This window comes from Balaenoptera physalus, assembly GCF_965194825.1.
Source record: "Balaenoptera physalus genome assembly, chromosome: 7".
Classification (NCBI taxonomy): Eukaryota; Metazoa; Chordata; class Mammalia; order Artiodactyla; family Balaenopteridae; genus Balaenoptera; species Balaenoptera physalus.
Window position 1 is genome coordinate 81070419 of NC_138886.1, and position 20645 is coordinate 81091063.

Consider the following 20645-nt stretch of genomic DNA (forward strand, 5'->3'; position numbering starts at 1 on the left):
ATGAGACGAACATCCATCCCAATAGAATAAGATGTGGCATATCCTTACAATGGAATACCACACTACTGAAAATGATGGAGAGTTGTAAGAATCAATGTGGATGAATCTAAAACATATAAAAGAAGTATCAGAAGAATCATACAATCCCATTTAGATCAAGACTGAAAATGGGCAATACTAAACTATATATTGTTTATGGATACATACCAAGTAAACATTATTCTAAAAAATAATAAGGCCAAAATATAGGGTAATGATAACCCCTGGGAAAGAGAAAAAGTAACGCCTAGATATGGGGATTTTAGGTAGCATTAATGTTCTATTTCTTGGTTGGTCATTTAACTCGTTTTTGAAAACTCTACACGTGTTTTTCTACCTCATATACCTCCTTTGGTGTGTACTCTGTATTTTTCAATAAAAAATCAGTAAGTATGCAAAGTACAATCTCACTTTTTAAAAAGTATATACTTCACGTAGGGAAAAAAAGAAAGGATTTATTCTAAAATGTTAAAACCATTTTAAGTCTCCTTCTTTTCAAATTTTCTAAAATGTATTTTCTTATGTAAAAGAGTGCCAGCCAACCTGACTCAAAAACCAACTTTAGGGCTTCCCTGGTGGCGCAGTGGTTGAGAATCTGCCTGCTAATGCAGAGGACACGGGTTCGAGCCCTGGTCTGGGAAGATCCCACATGCTGCGGAGCAACTAGGCCCGTGAGCCACAATTACTGAGCCTGCGCGTCTGGAGCCTGTGCTCCGCAACAAGAGAGGCCGCGATATAGTGAGACGCCCGTGCACCGCGATGAAGAGTGGCCCCCGCTTGCTGCAACTAGAGAAAGCCCTTGCACAGAAACGAAGACCCAACACAGCCATAAGTAAAATAAATAAATAAATAAATAAATAAATAAAATTAAAAAAAAAAAAAACAACCAACTTTAAAATGGAAATTTGTAAATTAACTTGAAAAAAGAGAGAAAGAGGAACTGGTTTGGTATAGAAAACAACTTAAAGTGAGGCTTGTCAATCAATCCTAAAGCCAGTCACTTTTTTCCCAGACCCTATTTCAGTTAAACTTGTATTTTTTAAGCCCACTTATTCTCTTGCTTATGATCTGACAATGACAAACATTATATTATCATCAAATGAAAAATCCCACCCTTCAAAGAGCACGCATTCCAGCTGTGTAGACATGCACAACACAGGTAGCACTACACACCTTCCCCAAGCCCATGAGATTGCAAAGATATTGCAGGTTTTCATCTGCTTGCTTGGGAAGCAGCATGTTACGGTGGCAAAGAGAGTCAGAAGGAATACAACCTCCTCAGTTGAGACTTGAGTGTTTTTGTATGGGGGTGAAGGAACAGAAGAAGGCAAAAAAAAAGAGACAGAGAGAGAAAGAGAAAACAAGGGAAAGAGAGGAATAAGAGGAAAACAGAAAGAAGGAGGATGGGAGTGGAAAGAATTAAAGAAGGCAAAGAGAGAGAAAGACATTAATAAAGAGAAGCAACTCTGAGCTTCCAAAAGTCTTCATAGGTATATCTAGGACTGATTTGATGAGAAGATTAAGACAGGTAAAAATTTTTGAGTAAATATTAAAGCACTGAAGTATTTTGGGGGGAATTCCCTGGCAGTCCAGTGGTTAGGATTCCACACTTCCACTGCAGAAGGCACGTGTTCGATCCCCGGTCGGGGAACTAAGATCCCACAGGCTGTGACACGGCCAAATAAAGTATTACTGGGTTGTGTATGTACAGCATAACTTTAAATGAGTAAGTTCCTATGTGACATCTTACTTAAAAAGTTAATTATAACACAAGAAACAAAGTTACAGCAACAGGTCTAAATCCAAATGAAATTCTCTCGTCTACAAATCCTTGAAAGTATTAGCATAATGAAATTTCTGACCTAGTCAATCAAATATACGTTCTTTTATTTTTAGAGTTCCAAATGAAGAAAAACAAGCAACACATTCCTAACAATCTTTAAAAGTAGAGCATTGCCTAGTCTAAAATGAAACACCTACTCCTTAGTCCAAGCCCTGTTTCATAAATTAATTCCAAATAGTTAACTGGGTTCCAATTTAATTGAGTTCATAACTCCAGTATGAAAATGAGTTTTCTGAAAATTGAAACTCACTGTAGTACACATGCTATGTCAGCCAGAAATTCACGAACCTGTTCTTCAATACCTAGGCCAAGAAATTTCACAACTAAAATAATGGGACTTCCCTGGTGGTGCAGTGGTTAAGAATCCGCCTGCCAATGCAGGGGACACGGGTTCGAGCCCTGGTCCGGGAAGATCCCACATGCTGCGGAGCAACTAAGCCCGTGTGCCACAACTACTGAGCCTGTGCTCTAGAGCCCACGAGCCACAACTACTGAGTCCATGTGCCACAGCTACCGAAGCCTGCTCACCTAGAGCCGGTGCTCCGCAACAAGAGAAGCCACCACAATGAGAAGGCTGCTCACCACAACGAAGAGTAGTAGCCTCTGCTCACAGCAACTAGAGAAAGCCCGCTGCAGCAACGAAGACCCCACGCAGCCAAAAATAAATGAATATTTTTTTTAAAAAAACTAAAATAACTTTCTTTAAAAAGCACAGGAGGCACATCTTTGACAGAAACACTGTCAAGAAAACAAACGAACGAAAAAAAAGGTAGGAGGGGGACTTGCCCGGTGGTCCAGTGGTTAAGACTCTGCGCTTCCACTGCAGGGGGCGCAGGTTTGATCCCTGGTGTGGGAACTAAGATCCCACATGCTGCGCGACATGGTCAAAAAATTTAAAAAATTAAAAAAAAAAAATGAATAGGAAATTTCAGCATACATAGTTTGCATTATAATTGTCAAAACAAACCCAACTAATTTGGTCTTTGGACTTAAAAAAGAAAAAAAGGACTCCATCCCTAAATACTTATTTGATAGCTGGGTCAAAAATATTTCAAAACCTACCACAGGCTTCCAAAGTGATATTTCCTGTCTTTGCCTTACTTCAAGTTATATCTCCACTCTCCTTTTGGGGGAAAAAAAGAGAAAACAGCTGCTTCTGAGCTCTATCAGAGATCCACCATCTCACCAGTCAACACCACCAGTGCCACACTATTTAGCTTTTAAAGGACACTCCATATACTCAAATTAACAACCAAGAGCTAACTGATAATTGCTGACTTACCGGTTGCCTCACAAGATAGATTTGTTTAAAAGCAAAGGAACTTCACAGTCTGTGAATTCATGCAGACCATTTCTTTTGAGCAGGCATTAATCCTTCATAATACACTTACCCCCCCCCAAAAAAGTGTCTTATAACAACAACAAAATCTTAACAGTTAAGTTGTCATTAAAAAAAAAAAAAAGAAAAAAAAAGGACTGAGGAATCAACACTTCAAAAGTAAAGGCTTCACTTCAGACCAGTTCAAACCTTCAAGACTGGTTTATACTCCCTATGTATAGTTTATACTCAAGGGAGTAGAGAGAGCAGCCAGTTCCCATCAAAACACAGATACTGAAATAAACCCATTCTCCTCCATGTTCTCCTACCATTTCTCACCAAACAATAAAAGTCACTCAGGCTAATACCAAGAGACACTCCTGGTGAGCAGTGCACAGGCTGCATCAGTTACGAGGAAAGGGAAGCAGACGTGTTACTGTTGTTCCAGCCTGGTTCTAAAGGCAGCTCCATGTGACTACTGCTGGTCCAGCCCACATTTAAAGAGAGAGGCCAGAGGAAACCAGAGCAGCAGGAAATAGGCAGGAGGGGCAACTACCACAACCCTTTCCCATGGCCTCATTCCCATGGCACCACTTCCACTCGTATTTCAATCACAACAAAAACCTCCCTTCTCTCAATCGTTTTAATTATCTAAGGTCAGAAACTACAAGGAAGCAGGCGGAGAAAATCAGAGCTGTGGGAAGCAAGAGGACAGGGGCGGGGGAAAAATCTCACCACACACGTGAACTAGCCTTAAGGAGGAAAAATCAGGAGGAACATATTGCAAGCGAGCAGAAAAGTAGTGTGGGGAAAACTAATCACTTCTGCCTAATGATAAGTGAAGGCTCCACAGCAATGGGAGGGTAGCCCTAACCAAGGGGCTCTGCAGGTAGGTAAGAGACGCTGGTGCACTGGACGACCCTACCATCTCCAGAGTGGAATTTATTCCCTTTCCTGAGACAGACACCACCCGAGTCACCCAATCCCTGGGATATAGGAGCGCTTAGGTATTATGTTTACCTTCCTTCCACTTTTGTTAGACAAACTGACACTAAAAATTACGAATGTACAATTCATGGTGAAAAGTGAGGAACACACTAACTACTGACATACCCCTTGGTTTAAAACATTACTATCATAATCGAAGAGAAAATATAAAATAACTGGGTTCACCCAAAAAGTGAATTATATGCCCTTCAAATAAAAGATGATCTTTGGATATCTTATGGAGACCTCAGCTCTCAATTGTTAGGGCACAGAAAAGCAGAAGAAAGTAAGCCTAAATACTGGTAGAGACACCTCGGATACAAGTAGAAACAATATCCAACAGAGGTGGAAGTAAACTACAGGACTATGTCAAACAGGAAATAACAGGAATAATGATGGAATCAACTCCTAGAGAGAACAAGGATAAACGAAGACCAGAGTGGTGAGACTAGTGATGGCACCTGAAATGCCTGGACAACTAATTACATTGAAAATCCAGGGGAAAAGGTGGGAAAGCAGAGTGGGAAAGCGATTCAACGGTAAAGAAAACTGAGATGCAATGCACCAATTAAAGAATAACATTTGGAATAATGCTATAAAAGAGAGCGATTTAATTACAAAGCCCCTCTCAAACCTACACTAAAGAACTGTGACACAGCCAGACTACAGAAACTAGGACTGAGGAGGAAAACTGAGTCCCAAGTGTCTGACACCAAAGCCTTCCAGAATGAGGAGAAATAGAACTGAACTATGCCTCCGGCTAGCCGGGAAAGGCTAGAGAGTGCAGAAGTTGGGCTCTGAGATGTCCAGTCCCAGGACTAGCGACAGGCGTGAAAGCGGAAAGGTGGTCAGCGACAGCGTGGCGCGGGAGCGCGAGGGGACAGGCAGGGAGGGACAACGGTGGGAGAGAAAAACCACACCCTCCAGGGCACAAACCCGACGGGGGGGAGGGGTAGGCGCCCCCTGGGGCTGGGTGGAGCCGGGCCGCCAAGGATCCGGGTAGGCAGGAAGGAGCACAGGACAACCCGAGGGGGAGAGGAAGGACAGCACCCAGGCCTGGGCAAACTGAGGACGCACGAAGCCGGCGAGGGAAGCTCGGCCAGATCTCACGGTGGGCGCTGGGGCAGTATGAAGGGGTCTGGAGGAAAGAAGAGCTGAACCCAGGACTACGAAGCGCAAGCTGCAGCACTCAGCGACCTGGAACGGGAAAGGAGATAGAGAGGGTGCCAATTACCGCTGCTGCTCTCGCTGGACTCGGGACCCGCCGCCGCCGCCGCCGCTGCTCGTTACCTGCCAATGTGCCTCTTACAAAGCGGCGGCGGCAGAGGCGGTCCGGCCCGTCACGTGACCTTCACGTCACGCGCGAAGGAGGAGCCGCTGCACTTAGCTCGCTGCGGCGGCTCATCAGCCCGCCCACAGAGCGCGTCGCTTCCTTTAGCCGCCCCCGACGCCCACTGGGCGAGGCCAACAGCTCCGAGGTGCGGGGAGGTACGCGGATGGAGCCAATAAGGGAGATTTAACGGAATTTCTCGTACTCGGAGTTATCAGGGACTTACTACCCACCGCATCCAGGATGCCCACAAGAGCAGCGTTGTCGCTCTGTGATGACCTCTCAAGGCACCCCAGGTCACTCCCCTGCGGCCGCTTTCCCCTCGTCACGTGATATGGTCCAACCACTCAAGACGACCCTAGCCTCCCAAACGTTGTGCGAGGGGGCCACGACTCCCAACTTGCTGCACAGCAAAGGCACCCACCACCACATCCTTCCCCTCCCGGGTTCGTAGATGGTGCGCCTGTGACTTCGGACCGAGGGAAGGCCGAGACGGAAAGAGGACAGGGTTAGCATCTGAGACTAATAACCTGGGACACCGCCAGGTGGCTGAGCGTGGTTCCTACTGGGAGATGTAATCCCGGCGGGGGCGTGGGGTTCCGCTACCACGTTGCCGGGCTCACGCTCCGCCCCGCCCTCCTGCGCGGGAAAATGCCAACGGCTCGCAAAGGTTGCCGCGGCACCCACCTGGCTTCAAGCAGCATCTCCACGGGGCGGGAGGAGCCTCGCAGCTTCGGTCCTGTTGAATATGGGCTCGAATTCTGCATCCCCAAGCCCCTTCTGCCTGAAAACACTAACATTTATTGAAAGCCCACTCGTTGTCGGTCGTTTATACAACCAATTTTATTAAATCATAGAATCAACCCTTTGAGGCAGGGATTGTCCCGGTTTTAAGTGTAGGGAAAGCATTCGGTTTCCTGGCTGAAGAGACCCAAACCAGGTTTTCTATCTCCAAACAATGAGTAACCCGCCTTGCAAAATGACCTCACCTGTTTTAACTCCAGGAATTAGGCATAAAGAAGAAGATAATGGTTTATAATTGTAGCATAGTATTTTAAAGTTTAAAGTATTTTCTCATTTACTGGCCTATTTGATCCTCAAAGGCCGTATCCGAGACTGGTTAGACACACAGACTTCGGAGTCCACCAGACCTTACCTCAATTCGAGCTTTTCTTTGTGATAACACCACTTCACCTGCTTGTGAAATTAAATGAGATTACGTGAACTACCACTTTGGCACAGAATAAACCCTCAGTAAGTATTAGTAATTATTTTCACACCCTGTATGCATCCTTTGGGCACAACAGGTCTAAGTAAAGATGAGAAGGGAGTTAGCATATAGTGATCTTTGTGTAGGGCACTATGCTAATTACTAACTTGCTAGTTTCAATAATAGACTAGTTGCAGATTAAATTACTTGATGAAAAACACTTGGAACCTTAATGTCCTGCTCAGTTCAGGGGAAGCCTTTGTTATTCATCTGCATTGATCAAAGAACGCTCAGGCTGTGCCTTTAACAAACAACTTATTATCATGACCATTCATGTGTAGATGTATCTTATCTCTCTTTTGACAGTGAGCTAGGATTTTGTCTGGTCAATTCAGTCTTTCTCCTTTTTGTATTCCTGCCGTACAGAAAGGTGTGGGAGAGTCTAAGATGAAAATCACCCTTGAGAAGCAAAGACTTAATGAAAAGAGCATAAGAAAACACTTCCAAAAGGATGTATATAAACCTGATAACAGCTGTATCTGAGAAGTCGGAAAGAGGGTTTGTGATTGAGGGTGCTAGTGAAATCTATAATGTTTTAATTTCTACACGGAGTAGTACTGGTGTTTTAATTAAAGATTAACTTTAAGAAAAGAGAGACCAGGGACTTCCTTGGTGGGACAGTGGTTAAGAATCCACCTGCCAGTGCAGGGAACACAGGTTCGATCCCTGGTTCGGGAAGATCCCACGTGCCGCGGAACAACTAAACCCGTGCACCACAACTACTGAGCCTGCACTCTAGAGCCCACGAGCCACAACTACCGAGCACACGTGCCACAACTACTGAAACACGCATGCCTAGAGCCCGTGTTCTACAACAAAAGAAGCCACACAATGAGAAGAAGCACGTTCACCGCAAGGAAGAGTAGACCCCTCTCGCCGCAGCTAGAGAAAGACTGCGCGCAACAACGAAGACCCAAGGCAGCCAAAAATAAATAAATAAATACGTTTAAAAAAAAAAAAAAGAATGGAATGGGAAAAATAATAATTTTACAATGTAGAGACTTGACAGACACCACCTTAACCAGGTGGCCAAGGTTACCAGCACAGTAAGAAGTCATGTTGAAAAAATAGAAATAAAAATAGAAAAATTAAAATTAAATTAAAAATGAAATTTTAATTAAAAAATAAAAAATTTTAAAATCATGTTGATATCATGTACACCCTGATATGAGGCAATGTGAAGGGCACATCTCTGTGGTATTCTTCCCCAAAATCTATCACCTGAGTGTTATTGTAAGAAAATAGCAGACAAACCCAAACTGAAGAACATTATACAAAATACCTGACCAGTACTATACAAGTGGGTCAAAGTTATAAAGAACATGCAAAAACTGATAAATTGATGCAGATCAGAAGAGACTAATGACAACTAAATGCAATGTGGGATCCTGGTCTGGATTCTGGGATAGAAAAGGGAAATTAATGGAAAAAGTGGGGACATCTGAATAAAGTCTGTAGCTTAAAGGTTTTGTTCATTTCTTACCAGGATTACAGAAAATGTTAACATTCAAAGAAGCTAGATGAAAGGTATACAGAAACTCTCTTTTCTATCTTTGCAGCTCTTCTTTAAGGCTTAAATTATTTCAAGATAATTTTTTTAAAAAGGCTGGTCACAACCGACTAAACTGAATTCTTTTTTTTTTTTTTAATAAATTTATTTATTTATTTTTGGCTGCATTGGGTCTTTGTTGTTGCACGCAGGCTTTCTCTAGTTGTGGTGAGAGGGGGCTACTCTTTGTTGCGGTGTGCGGACTTCTCATTGCGGTGGCTTCTCTTGTTGTGGAGCACGAGCTCTAGGTGTGTGGGCTTCAGTAGTTGTGGCTCACAGGCTGTAGAGCGCAGGCTCAGTAGTTGTGGCACATAGGCTTAGTTGCTCCACAGCATGTGGGATCTTCCCAGACCAGGGATCGAACCTGTGTCCCCTGCATTGGCAGGTGGATTCTTAACCACTGTGCCACCAGGGAAGTCCTAAACTGAATTCTTGACCCACGAATACATCTAGATCTGCAGGTTGAAAAAACTGAATTAATACAAGCAAATACTTAGAACATTGTCTGGCATGCTGTAAGTGCTTAACAAATATTAGCTAATACTAAGATCCAGTAATATTGTTAATTTTCTGCCAGGTTAATTTTTTCTTTTGTTCAAACAGACTTGCCTTTAGTGGCTGAAAATACATGGGCCTCAATATAGAATGTCATGTATCATCTGTACGGACCAGAGTCCAGACTAAAGTAGGAGAGACAGAGACTAATTTAGCATAACACAATAGTTCATCATAACTCTCAAAGTTGTTATGCCTAAAATACTGGGGGCAAACTGAGATATCCCAGTTTCAATATATACTCTCCCTAGCATTAAGGTAGCAGGAAAAAACTTCCTAAAAAGACCCAGAGGGACAGAAAAAAGTTAATTAAGGAGTCTAAGCTAGACTTCTACAAACAGCCACCACTGTGAAAGGAGCTTGCTTGTTGTCCACTTCTAAGAGACAGATTATGTCTTAGCAGACAGTAGTTACAAGTAAGTAGTGAGGGGGCTTCCCTGGTGGCACAGTGGTTAAGAATCCACCTGCCAATGCAGGGGACACGGGTTCGATCCCTGGTCCGGGAAGCTCCCACATGCCGCAGAGCAACTAAACCCGTGCGCCACAACTACTGAGCCTGTGCTCTAGAGCCCATGAGCCACAACTACTGCACCTGCGTGCCATAACTACTGAAGCCCGCGCGCCTAGAGCCTGTGCTCCACAACAAGAGAAGCCACCGCAGTGAGAAGCCTGCGCACCACAACGAAGAGTAGCCCCCGTTCGCCGCAACTAGAGAAAGCCCACGCGCAGCAATGAAGACCCAACACAGCCAAAACTAAATAAATAAATAAAAAGAAAAAAAGGTAAGTAGTGGGATGGGACTTCCTTTGTGGTCCAGTGGATAAGACTCCGAGCTCCAATTCAAGGGGCCTGGGTTCGATCCCTGGTCGGGGAACTAGATTCTGCATGCATGCCACAACTAAGAAGTCTGCGTGCCGCAACTAAAAAAAAACAACAAATAATCCCGCGTGCTGCAACGAAGATCCTGCCTGGGGCAACTGAGACCCGGTGCAGCCAAATAAATAAATAAATATTAAAAAAAAAAAAAGTAAGTAGTGAGACAATTTATTACCAATCTGGGGGAAAGATTTAGAGCCACACTGCACTCTCTGTACCAAAATGGTTTAAAGATAAGGGGGTAAATATTTATTGTCTGTCAGGCACAGTGCTATATAAGTCCATCTTATTTTTATCCCAATTAAAAATATTCAAGGTAGATATGCAGATTTTACAGAACAGAGAGGAGAGGACACCTTAAATAGCAGACCCAGTATTCTAAACTATGACTTCAAAGCCTGCTCTTTCCACTAAACCAGGCCGCCACTCAGCTTGGTTTAGTCAAAAAACCAGCCTGATTTAGTGAACAAGAATTGTCATTTTTTTAAAATAGCAAACCTTGGGACTTCCCTGGTAGTCCAGTGGTTGAGAATCCGCCTTCCAATGCAGGGGACATGGGTTCGATCCCTGGTTGGGAAACTAAAATCCCACATGCCGTGGGGCAACTAAGCCCACACGCCACAACTAGAGAGCCTGCACACTGCAACTAGAGAAGCCCGTGCACCACAACGAACACCCGGTGTAGCCAAAATAAAATAAATAATTTTTAAAAATTTAATTTAAATAAATAAGTAAAATAGAAACGCTTGAAGGAAACAAATAAATATTCAAGGCATGGAGAGGCAGAAAGGAAGCAATAAACAGATAAAGCAACTCTTAAATAGAAAACTTCTTTATGTAACATTAAAAAAAAGATAAACAATAGATGGAGGAAACAAATTTTTGAATGTCTAATATTTTTACCATTAAAAAACCTCATACAGGGACTTCCCTGGTGGTGCAGTGGATAAGACTCCGCACTCCCAATGCAGGGGGCCTGGGTTCAATCCCTGGTCAGGGAACTAGATCCCACATGCATGCCACAACTAAGAGTTCGCATGCCACAACTAAGGAGCCCACCTGCCGCAACTAAGGAGCCCTGGAGCCGTGACTAAGGCACCTGCCTGCCACAACTAAGACCCAGTGCAACCAAATAAATTAAGTAATAGGTAAATATTTTTTTTAAAAAAAAGCTCATACAAATTGAGAACCCTGAAATTTCTGTAGATAAGAGGACAAAGCATACCAACAATTCCTAAAAGAGGGAATAGAGCCCATCAACAAACATATGGGAAGATGTTTGTCTCACAATTTTTTAAGTTGAAAGTTATAACAATAATATGCATTTTGCCTACCAAATTAATAAGGAGTGAAAATAATGGTGTTACTTAATGCTAATCAGTGTTTCATAAAAGAGGCACTCTCTTATTTGCCTAATAGAAATATATGTTGGCATAAACCCTTTTGGAAAGCAAAAAGTTATAATATATTAAAACTCCTTCATCCAAAGCAATTCTGGTACTCTGCCCTAAGGAAATAATTTTAAATATGGAAAATTGTTATGCCGAAAAAAACATTTCTCACAGCTTTATTTATAACAGCAAAAAATTGGAAGCATCTTCCACGTCTGACTGTAGAGGAATGGTTAAGTAAATTATGGCATTCTTACTAGATCCCACACTATGCAGCCTTTATAAATAACATTTACAAAGAACATGCCAGGACATGGGGAAATGCTTGCTATATACTGCTAGGTATAAAAAGCCAAAACCAAATCTGCTGAGTGAATGTAACTATGTAAGAACACTGTGCATAGGAAAAGCTATAAAAATACATCAAAAGAATATTAATATGGACCATGTTTAGATAATGGGATTGTAGGTAACACTTTCTCATTTTCACTTCTGTATTTTCAAATTGCCTTTAATACACAAGTCTTTTATGATTTAAAAAATGTTTAAACAGGGACTTCCCTGGCGGTCCAGTGGTTAAGACTCCACGCTTCCACTGCAAGGGGTGCGGGTTCGATCCCTGGTCGGGGAACTAAGAAAACTAAGAACTAAGATCCCTCATGCCGCACAGCGCAGCCAAAAAAAAAAAAAAAAAAAAAAAGTTTAAACAGAGCATTTAGAGCTGGGATATTGAAAGCTGTATGCTTTAAGAGAGGAATCCAAGATATATAAATATGAATATAATAACAAGAGAAGACTGAATTTCTAGGGTGGTATTATAGGCTGAATTATGTCTCCTTCAAATTCATATGCTGAAGTCCTAACCACTAGTAGTATTACAGAATGTGACTGTATTTGGAGACAGGGTCTTTAAAGAGGTAATTAAGGTTAAATGAGGTCACTGGGGTGAGCAGTAATCCAATATGACTTAGGTCCTTATAAGAACATTAGTGAGAGAGGAAAGACCATGTGACGATAAAGGGAGAAGATAGCCATCTGTAAACCAAGGAGAGAAGTCTCAGGAAAAAAAACAAAAACAAAAAACAATGCTGCCAACATCTTGATCTTGGACTTCTCCTGAACTGTGAGAAAATAGAGTCCTGTTGTTTAAATCACCTAGTCTATGGTACTGTCCTAGAGCAGTCCTAACAAACTAGTACACATGGGATGTTAGAGCACTACTAAGCAGGAAGAATATGGACTGGCAAAGAATTGCCTTCCTTCCCCTTGGAAGAGATTTGTTTTCATTCTGGGAATTGCATAGTTGGGGAAGTAGAAAGACCTAGGACCGTTACTGTCTGATGAAGAACAGGACACCCTGTTAGAATAAAAAATAATAAAAAAAAAAGAACAGGACACCCCACACACACCTTGTACACAAGCTTCATTGGTCCTCAAGGTCAGAGACCTCACTTAATGCATAAATGTTTCCTTCAAAGATAATTGTATATCCATCCTTTATAGATTAAGTACATTTTAAATGTATAGAGAAATTATATTTTAAAAACACACCACTCCTCTGTTCAAAAATCAACACGGTACTTTGAAAATAAGCATAAAATAACTCCGACTTTTTCTCAAAGCGTTCCACAGTCCAGTTCGTACTACCTGCTCCACTTTATTTCTCTCTCCTACCCATTGGAGCCCCTCCACTCCTGCATCCCAAGACCTTCACGACTCCCTACCTTCACTATCCACCCAATACCTACACTTCCACAATGTAGATCTCACCTCCTCTCCAGGCCCACCTCTCCAGGGAATCCCAGCCCTCCTTAATCCAGTCTCACAGTATTCTTAACTCTTCATATGTGTGGGTCTTGCTACTCTAACAGACTATAAATTAGCAGAAAATCGCATCTGGTACTTGTTCTAAATTCCCTCATGGTCTAGCCCTCATGAGACTCAGAGGAGTGACTCAGTAAATACTTGTGGTTTAAAGAGAAAAGAAGGAAAACTAATATTTATTGAGCCCATGTGAAGTGCCAGGCCCAGTGCAAGATGTTTTATAGAAATTACTTTACTTTTCCACAGCAACTCTGAAGTACCATCATCATCATCATCATCACCCCTCAGAAAGAGTTAATTCAAAACATACTGCTAACAAGTTGCAGAGTCAGGATTAAAACCCAGGTCTCCCTAACTCCAAACATAATGCTTTATTTTCTCCAAAATCATTAGTATTTTTGTCTGCCTCTCCCCATGAGACTGTAAGCTTCTAGAGACAAGGGAGCATGTCTTTTCATGTCTGAATTTCTAGCTCATAGCAAGCATACTCAATATTTTTAAAATGAAGAGTGATACTTTCAATGGTTATCTTTTAAAATTCTGTTTTTCACATTTTTTAAAATAGATTTTATTTATTTATTTATTTATTGGCTGTGTTGGGTCTTCATTGCTGTGTGAGGGCTTCCTCTAGTTGCAGCAAGCGGGGGCTACTCTTTGTTGCGGTGCGAGGACTTCTCATTGCGGTGGCTTCTCTTGTTGCAGAGCACAGGGTCTAGGAGCGCAGGCTTCAGTAGTTGTTGCACATGGGCTTCAGTAGTTGTGGCTTGCAGACTCTAGAGCAGAGGCTCAGTAGTTGTGGCGCACAGGCTTAGTTGCTCCGTGGCATGTGGGATCTTCCCGGACCAGGGCTCGAACCTGTGTCCCCTGCATTGGCAGGTGGATTCTTAACCATTGTGCCACAAGGGGAGCCCTTCACTTCTACGTTTTGCTTACAAGGGAGATGCAGAAATCAATACATACCCGCCTGCATGTCCAAATTATAACTCAGCAGATTCTAGAGATGGAAAGAATACAAGGCAAGTTTGACCTTGGGTTTATTGTATGCCCACTATGTGCCTAGCTTTGCTCTGGGCTCTGTGAACAATTAAAAACAAAAAACCTGATACAGTGCTTCACTGTAGTAGGTGATAAATAAATGTCTACTGAGAAAAGGAAGAGAGAGACTTCCCTGGTGGTCCAGTGGTAAAGAATCCGCTTTCCAATGCAGGGGACACGGGTTCAATCCCTGGTGGGGGAACTAAGATCCCACATGCTGTGGGGCAATGGAGCCCACGCGCCACAACTACTGAGCTTGCGCACTTCAATGAGAGAGCCCACGTGCTGCAAACTACAGAGCCCATGCGCTCTGGAGCCTGCTTGCCACAACTAGAGAGAGAAAACCAGCACGCCACAACTAGAGAGAAGCCTGTGAGCCACAACGAAAGATCCAGCATGCCTCAACTAAGACCTGACACAGCCATTAAAAACAAAGAAGGAAGAAAGAGAAAAGGAAGAGAGACAGACTAGGGGAAGGTGGGTTGCCAAATATTCCAGGCAGGGGAAATTGTGTGAACAGCAGGCAGAGGGGGAAATAAATGCAAGGTAGGCTCAAAGACCAGTTTGGCTAAAGGGGGAGTTCTTTGGGGATCAGTGTAGTGGATGATAAAATTATAGAGGTCAGTAGCATCTGATTGTATAGTATCTTGATGCTAAGCTAAGGAATTTATTTCTTCCTATTACTCATCCCAGCTAAAATTCACTTTCCAGAGGAATTGGAATGTCAATTGGGTTTCTAGAAGCAGAAAAGCCTCCTTAGAGATGCTGAGGAATTAAGATCTAATGGTGGAATGACAGGTGGAGGGGTGGATATTTTAGATGAGGAGGCCACCCCCTCAGATCCTCTGCTGATATGGCGCCAGTTCTGCCAACTTGAGGGTGGGCAGCTGTGCTCGCTAAAGAAAGAATATTTTCACTCAGCACTCACTTGCCTGTCAATTTTCAGTTCCTGAGTAAACTTAGGCAAAACTTTCCTATTGAGCTTCCAAGAACATGCACTTGGTAGTCGCCAGGAGAAATCTGCTCTGACGAGGATGAGGAAAATTCCCAGCCTGGCTGTGGAAGAAAGTGCACCTCCCATAGCACACAGGCAGGGGAAGTAGGGGGCTTAATAACCTGTTCAGCCCAGACCTTCCCTGACATTCCGCCAGCCAAACACTAATCTCCCAGCAGCTTGGGCCTTGTTCCGGGCCAAAGATAGTTCAGTATGGCCTTTTGCAGGGACAGAATGGCTACACCTGTTGGCTTCTTAAAGTAGGATCAAATGTCTTTGGGGTGAAGGACAAAACCACAGTGCTTCTCAACGTTTCTGATACCGGGCTCTGCTCTAGGGGAAATTGTGAAGTAGGTCATGGATCTGGGAAATGACTTGTGAGCTCATCTCCTTCAGCTTCCTGGCAGGCAAGGAAACATTATCCTTATTGTAAAAAGGAGGATCTGAGGCCCAGAGAGATTAGCTGTTATGCTTTCCTCTCCCTAGGCTGCCTCTTTGATAAACAATTATTGCTGCCTACTAAATAAATGCCTGAGGCTAAATTGGACAATGGGAGACAATGAATCAGATTCTGTCCTCAAGGCTTTCATAATCTATTAGGGAAACAGATATGTCAATTCTTGTTTTCTCCAGCTTTGTTGAGATATAATTGACATGTAACATTGTATAAATTTAAGATATACAATGTGATGATTTGATACACATATATGTTGCTGAATGTTTACCACAATAAGGTTAGTTAACAAGTCCTTCACCTTACATTATTACCATTTTGTGGGGGGTTTTTTTGTTTGTTTGTTTTGGCGGCACTGTGTGGCCTGCGGGAGGGATCTTTGTTCCCCAACCAGGGATTGAACCTGTGCCCTGCAGTGGAAACACAGAGTCCTAACCACTGGCCTACCAGGGAATTCCCTCTTTTGTGGTGTTGTTATGGTGAGAACATGAAAGCTCTACTCTCATAGCAGCTTTAAGTATACAAGACAGTATTGTTAACTGTAATCACCATACTGTACATTAGATCTTTGGAACTTCTTTTCTTTTTTTTTTTTTAATTTTTTTATTTTTATTTTTGGCTGTGTTGGGTCTTCATTTCTGTGCAAGGGCTTTCTCTAGTTGCGGTGAGCGGGGGCCACTCTTCATCGCAGTGCGCGGGCCTCTCACTGTCGCGGCCTCTCTTGTTGCGGAGCACAGGCTCCAGACGCGCAGGCTCAGCAGTTGTGGCTCACGGGCCCAGTTGCTCTGCGGCATGTGGGATCCTCCCAGACCAGGGCCCGAACCCGTGTCCCGTGCATTGGCAGGCAGACTCTCAACCACTGCGTCACCAGGGAATCCCCGGAACTTATTTTCTTATAACTGAAAGTTTGTATCCTTGACCAACATCTCCTCCATGTAAATCCTTCCAATGTAGGAAAATACTAGAGAATTAATTATGCCAGAGGAGATGGGGATGGGGTACCAGCTAAGACCTCAGAGAGGAGAAACTATGCAAGCAGGATGTGAAAAAATGGAGATGCCTCTGGGTTAGAAAGGAGTAGGGGGGCATTCCTGGTAGGGAAGGGACTCCAGCATGGGCAAAGGTCTGAAGACAAGACAGTGCAGAGCAAGTTCAGGGGAAGGTAAATGGCCCCATGAGGCTGGATATAGGGGTATAGAATGCAGTAATAGTGATTAAGCTGGAAACATGAAGGACCTAGATAAAATTTAGAATTTTATCTTGAAGGCTAGAAGATATGGCAGGGATTTCAGCAGAAATGTGCTTTAAAAAAATAATAAATTATGGTGGCATTGTGGAGGATGACTGAACTGATAATGTTATGGACATTCCCACTCTCCTCATCCTCAGTCTGGAGATTTCAGGCCTCCCTGACCAATTTACCCCTTTATCTAACCTGCTCCCAGATTTCTTCAGAAAAGGCACGAGAGTCTGACAACAGCTCAAATAGTGCCCACCTCTTACTTCCCTCCCAAATTAATTTAGTCAGGTTCTTTAGGTGGCAAGGAACTAAATAACACTAAAATTACTTTCATTCATCTATGCCAGAAGAATTTATTGAGTACATATTATGTGCCAGGTATTATTTTCATGGAGCTTACAGTCTAGTAAGGAAACCAGGGTGTGCTGGAGCTGGCTCCTGTGGGCTCATGAGAGCCAATTGCTAAATTTTCAGAAATTTTGCAAGTCCTCAAAAATTAAATTACATAAACTTAAAATTAAATAAGTTATATAAAAATAAAGATAATAAATATTCCAATTCATTGCCTTCTAATAATTTTACTATTATCTATGCTATTGTATCTGTGTGGTGGAAAAACTATATAATGGTGTGCTACTGTGCATTTCTTCCTAATTCATGTTCAATGACATCATTGTTGGCAGCTTGAGATAGGCTATGGTGGGAGTATTTACCCACAGAAATCAGCAAATGCTACAAATCAGGGCTAGTTTGGGTCATTGTCTAGACTTAAGAAAGTGATGGAGAAAATATGAATAATGCATATTAAAAGTGTGTCTGTAGCTGTTACATTGTGGACACCACAAAAATTAAATAAATATTTTTCCACCATTCAAAAACTATTATTCAGGGACTTCCCCAGTGGTCCAGTGGTTAAAAATCCGCCTTCCAATGCAGAGGACACGGGTTCGATCCCTGGCCGGGGAACTAAGATCCCACATGCCGCAGGGCAACTAAACCTGCATGCCACAACTAGAGAGCCCGCACTCTGCAACTACTGAGCCCGCACACTTTGGAGCCCACACGCCACAAGTAGAGAGAAGCCCTTGCACCACAACGAAGATCCCATGTGCCGGCAACTAAGACAAATAAATAAATTTGTCAAATAAATAAATAAAAAGCTATTGTTCAATTCAGCAAGTAAGTTGCTCACTTCTCTGATGAATGAGAGAAGTTCCTACACTTTCCTCTCATTTACTGTGTGATAAGAAGTATACACATGTTGGGAATTCCAGGGTGGTCCAGTGGTTAGGACTCTGCACTTCCACTGCAGGGGGCACGGGTTCGATTCCTGGTCAGGGAACTAAGATCTCACACGCCAGGTGTCGTGGCCAAAAAAAAAAGTATACACATGTAACCCAGCAATTCTGCTCCTGGATATATGTTAGAAAAAAACAAAAACACTAATTCAAAAATATACATGCACCCCAATGTTCATAGTAACACTATTTACAGTTGCCAAGATATAGAAGCAACCTAAGTGTCCATTAACAGATGAAAGGATAAAGAAGATGTGGTGCATATATACAATGGAATACTACTCAGCCATAAAAAAGAATGAAATTTTGCCATTTGCAACAACATGCATGGACTTGGAGGGTATTATACTAAGTGAAATAAGTTAGAGAAAAACACTGTATGATATCACTTATATGTTAATCTAAAAAATACAACAAACTAGTGAATATAACAAAAAAGAAGCAGACTCACAGATACAGAGAACAAACTAGTGGTTACCAGTGGGGAGAGGGAAGGGGGGAGGGGCAGTATAAGGGTAAGGGATTAAGAAGTACAAACTATTTTGTATAAAATAAGCTACAGGGGCTACCCTGGTGGCACAGTGGTTAAGAATCCACCTGCCAGTGCAGGGGACACAGGTTCAAGCCCTGGTCCGGGAAGATCCCACATGCCGCGGAGCAACTAAGCTCGTGCACCATGACTACTGAGCCTGCACTCTAGAGTCCACAAGCCACAACTACTGAGCCCTCATGCCACAAGTACTGAAGCCCCGTGCACTCTAGGGCCCATGCTCTGCAACAAGAGAAGCCACCACAATGAGAAGCCCACGCACCGCAACAAAGAGTAGCCCCTACTCGCCGCAACTAGAGACAGCCCACACGAAGCAATGAAGACCCAAAGCAGCCCAATAAATAAATAAATAGAAATTATGAATAAATAAATAAAATAAGCTACAGGGGAATTCCCTGGCAGTCCAATAGTTAAGACCTGGGGTTTTCACTGCCCGGGTTCACTCCTTTTACAGGAAACTAAGATCCTGCAAGCCAAAAGTGGCATGGCCAAAAAAAAAGCTACAAGGATGGATTGTACAACACAGGGAATATAGCCAATATTTTATAATAACTATGAATGGAGTATAATCTTTAAAAATTATGAATCACTATATTGTACAACTGTAACTCACATAATATTGTACATCAACTATACTTCAATAAAATTTAAAAACAAAATTTTTAAGGAAATATACAGTTGTCCCTTGGTATTGTTGATGAAAAAATTAATCAATAGTCAATCTAAAAAAAGTGGAAAATTTTACTAGAGCCAACCTGAGGATTATAACCCGGGAGACAGTCTTTCAGAAAGCTTTGAGGACTGTTCTGCCCCTTGGAGGTCAAAGCACAATTATAGAAGTTCTTGAGACAAAGGGTTTACATCAAATGACATATTATTGACAGTTTACACAATCCAGATCTACAGGTACAAAGCAGTGGCTCCTGGGTCACGTTGGCCCCTTGTAAGATTAAGAAGGAAGGTTATCTCCTAATGAGTTGTGACTCTTGATGAGATTAAAAAGGAATGTTATCGCCTAAGGAGGTCTGGTTAATGCAGATGCACAATACACAGTAAAGGGGAGGGAGGAGGCCCAAAGGGGCAAAGAAGAATTTTATGTTTAAATATTTCTGTCTCGCTATTAATTATGAATTTTATTTCATTAGCATCCAGAGGGATTGGTTCCAGGATCCCACCCCACCCCCCAGAGGATGTATCCACAGATGTTCAAGTACATTATATAAAATGGCATAGTATTTGCATTTAACCTAGCTATACACGTCCTCCCGTATACTTTTTTTTTTTTTTTTGGCAGTGCCAGGGGCTTGCAAGATCTTAGTTCCCCAACCAGGGGTTGAACCCACACCCTAGACAATGAAAGCTCGGAGTCCTAACCACTGGACTGCCAGGGAATTCCCCCTCCCGTATACTTTAAATTATCTAGATTACTTATAATACCTAATACAATGTAAATGCTATGTAAAGAGTTTCTGGTGCACAAGAAATTCAAGTTTTGCTTTTTGGAACTTTGTGGAACTTTCTTTTTAATATTTTCCAACCTCCCTTGGTTGAATCTGCGGGTGTGAACCCACAGATACAGAGGGCTGGAAGACAAACTGTATTTGGCCCCTGGTTCCTGGCACAAAGCTCCTAAAATCTTTGTAATTATCTCAGTGGTAGGATTGTCTATCTTTTGTTATTCATAAAAAACCCTTTCTCTCCCTCCTGAGTTATACTAATGGATGACCTGGAGGAGTTCCCTACACAGCCTCAGGATGGAACTGGTCATCAGGAAGACCCAGTGATTAGAGAGCTGGAACTTTCAGTCCCGCCCACTGACCTCAGGGAAGATTTGATGAGCTTCTGGACTGGATGGTGGTACACCCCAATTCCACTCCCGCTCTCAAGATCCTTCTGGACCTTGACCTGTGTACCTCTTTATCTGGCTGCTCATCTGTATCCTTTATAATATCCTTTACAATAAACTGGTAAACGTAAGTAAATATTTCCCTGAGATTTGTGACCTGTTTTAACAAATGAAGAACCCAAGGAGGGGGTCATGGGAACCTCTAATTTACAGCCGGTTGGTCAGAAGTCCAGGTGCAATGTGTGC

At 42.7% G+C, this 20645-nt stretch overlaps 1 protein-coding gene across 3 annotated transcripts in view; it reads right to left on the reverse strand.

Annotated features, from left to right (window-relative positions):
- Nucleotides 1-5557, reverse strand: part of UBAP2 (ubiquitin associated protein 2) — a 120945-nt gene extending 115388 nt beyond the window's left edge. For 2 of the 3 annotated variants that reach the window (XM_082467528.1, XM_082467529.1), the window contains exon 1: nucleotides 5422-5519. The gene's annotated coding sequence lies outside the window, so the exon portion shown is untranslated. Of the gene's footprint in view, nucleotides 1-5421 lie in introns of all 3 variants that reach the window. The other variant, XM_082467527.1, reaches the window with a different exon arrangement.
- Between the last annotated feature and the right edge of the window lie 15088 nt (nucleotides 5558-20645).